The sequence below is a fragment of the Bubalus kerabau genome, chromosome 5 (assembly GCF_029407905.1).
Source record: "Bubalus kerabau isolate K-KA32 ecotype Philippines breed swamp buffalo chromosome 5, PCC_UOA_SB_1v2, whole genome shotgun sequence".
Classification (NCBI taxonomy): domain Eukaryota; kingdom Metazoa; phylum Chordata; class Mammalia; order Artiodactyla; family Bovidae; genus Bubalus; species Bubalus kerabau.
The window spans coordinates 67,571,778-67,575,093 of NC_073628.1; positions in this window are offsets into that span (position 1 = coordinate 67,571,778).

Below are 3,316 nucleotides of genomic sequence, written 5' to 3' on the forward strand. Positions count from 1 at the left end.
TCACGAAGAAGTAGGGATTCTGCTTCTCTCAGAGAACAGCGAACAGTTGATTGATCGAATGATTCAAGTTCTCTTTTTCCTCCCAGATTCAGTGAGTTTCTATTGGAGCTCTCCAGTTGTTGTTGCTGTTCAGTCACTGAGTCGTGTCCGACTCTTTGGCACAGTTTTTATTATCCTTCCCCCTTCAGATTAAGGCTTCTGTTCTATACAGGGGATCGTAGAGATGGGCCTAGGAGAGTTTTGGCAGTGGTTTTTGTTCCTCTCCTGCAGTCAGCACCATGAGCAAGCATTTTCAGTGAGCTCACTCATCTTCCACGTGAGCACCTAGTAGAACTCCTGTGGGAAACCTTGCAGACAGTGTGACATACCCTCCTATAGGCCCGGATGCTTTCTTCTCTTACACTAGCCCCTGGTGAACCTTTGACAACTCTCACTGGCTTTCATGGTGTTTCTGATATCTTTCTTTTCCAGGCAAGTAAATGCCCTTGTCCTGTTTCTCCTTGGAGGTGAGTGCATCACTACCTATTTTGAGTCAGTGGTTTACCTGTGACCTCAGTTCTCTGATGAGTTTAAGAGAACTTGTTTTAGTTTCTCCAGGTTTTCTCTTGTTATAAATGTGAAAACACACACCTCTTTCCTGCATGCTATATTGCCAAGCCAAAGTTAAAATGTTTAAGGCACCATTCTCCTGTAGCATAAAATGTGCTCATCATAATATCTGGAACATGGCAAGGGCTCATAAATATAAATTCACTCTTTTTTTACTGAACTTGGAAGGATTTTGTCCATTTAAAGCTACTATTTCTAGGACTGAGGATATTTTAGGATTTTCCACAATCATATACTGACAAATAGCTTTCAACAAGATGTTAATTGATAACATCTGGCAGCAAGGAGTGGGGAGGGATGTAATATTTCATTATTAAATAATTTGGAAAAGTTGGTTAAGCACATTAAACAACAAAATGCATTTATTTAATGAAATAATTCTCAGAGCTATTATGCATTGTATCTCATGGATGTTGGTGTAGCATACACATAAATTGTGTGTATTTATCATAGAACATATAGTAGTTTCTAAAAATACCTAAATTAAAAAAAAACTGCCTGTAATCTATTATCAATTATATACATCTGTGAGATTGAAGGTATTAAATCTCTGAGACAAAATTTTGTTAATTGGCAGCAAGAGAATTGTATGAAAGTATCAGACATTAAATGTATTATTTAAAATTTATTTATTTATTTAAAAAGTACTGATGGTTTTGAGAAGCATCACCCACTAGGGAAGTCATATAGAAGACAGTTTTTCCTGAAATAAAAAAACAGTTTTTTAAAAAATATGTATGTGTGTGTGTGTATATATGTGTGTGTGTGTGTGTGTGTGTGTGTGTATATATATATATATATATATATATATATATATAACTAAACAGTATGTGAACTGTGAACTTCCAGACGTTCAACTGGATTTAGAAAAGGCAAAGGAATCAGAGGTCAAATTGCCAACATCTGTTGGATCATTGAAAAAGCCAGAGAGTTCCTGAAAAATATCTACTTCTGCTTTATTGACTATGCCAACGTCTTTGACTGTGTGGATCACAACAAACTGTGGAAAATTCTTCAAGAGATGGGAATACCAGACTACCTTACCTACCTCCTGAGACATCTGTATGCAGGTCAAGAAGCAACAGTTAGAACTGAACATAGAACAACAGACTGGTTTCAAATCAGGAAAGGAGTACATCAAGGCTGTATATTGTCACCCTGATTATTTTACTTAGATGCAGAGTACATCCTATGAAATGCCAGGCTGGATGAAGCCCAAGCTGGAATCAAGATTGCTGGGAGAAATATCAATAACCTCATATATGCAGAAACCACCACCCTTATGGCAGAAAGTGAAGAAGAGCTAAAGAACCTTTTGATGAACATGAAAGAGGAGAGTGAAAAATTTGGCTTAAAACTCAACTTTCAGAAAACTAAGATCATGGCATCCAGTCCTGTCATTTCATGGCAAATAGATGGGGAAACAGTGGAAACAGTGAGAGACTTTATTTTCTGGGGCTCCAAAATCACTGCAGATGGTGACTGTAGCCATGAAATTAAAAGATGCTTGCTCCTTGGAAGAAAAGCTATGGCCAACCTAGACAGCATATTGAAAAGCAGAGACATTACTTTGCCAAAAAAGGTCCATCTAGTCAAAACTATGGTTTTTCCAGTAGTCATGTATGGATGTGAGAATTGGACTAAAAAGAAAGCTGAGCACTGAAGAATTGATGCTTTTGAACTGTGGTGTTGGAGAAGACTCTTGAGAGTCCCTTGGACTGCAAGGAGATCCAACCAGTATATCCTAAATGAGATTAGTCCTAGTGTTCATTGGAAAGACTCATGCTGAAGCTGAAACTCCAATACTTTAGCCACCTGATGCAAAGAACTGACTTAATGGAAAATTCCCTGATGCTGGGAAAGATTGAAGGTGGGAGGAAAAAGGGATGACAGAGGATGAGATGGTTGGATGGCATCACCAATTCAGTGAACATGAGTTTGAGTAAGTTCTGGGAGTTGGTGATGGACAGGGAAGCCTGGCGTGCTACAGTCCATGGGGCTGCAAAGAATCATACATTACTGAGCAACTGAACTGCACATAAAAGTTACTAATATATGCAGAAGAATCTAATAATTATACATGGACTGAAGACTTTATAATATATACACTTTAACTTCTCTTTGAATTATTTTTGCTTAATCATTTACTATTCGTGTTTGCTATGAGATATTCTTGCTTTACCTTTGGCTCAAACTATTTTGACTGTAAATCAGTTTCATTCTATTTGCCCATTAGAACAAGATTGTCAATTCTACACCCATTTTCCCTTACAGAGTTGCATTTGAAGAGTGGGTGATATATTATGTTCCCTAAAACACAGCCTTATTTGGGCTCATTATTAAATTTAACAACTATTGAGCTTAAAAGTTAGAAGGTTTTAATGGGTACCCTTTGTCACTGTATGGATTAGATTCATGACATAGCTAATGTCTCTGGAGGATGTGTTGAATACAGTAAGTCAAATAGTTCAATCAGTCTGAACACTTTCCTGAATCAGAGTGTCTTTCTCTCTCCTGAGATTTTCTGTGTCAAATGCAAATAGAAAGAGAACATGAGTACCCCGTCTTCCCCAATCATAAGTGTTACCTCGTGTCTAATCTGGGTGAGAGTCTCCTGCAGTGTTGTAGTTCTCTCTGCATAAGACAACAAAGGCTGAAATTTCTAATGAAGAAAAGGAAACAAAAACATTTTTAATATTTGTCAATG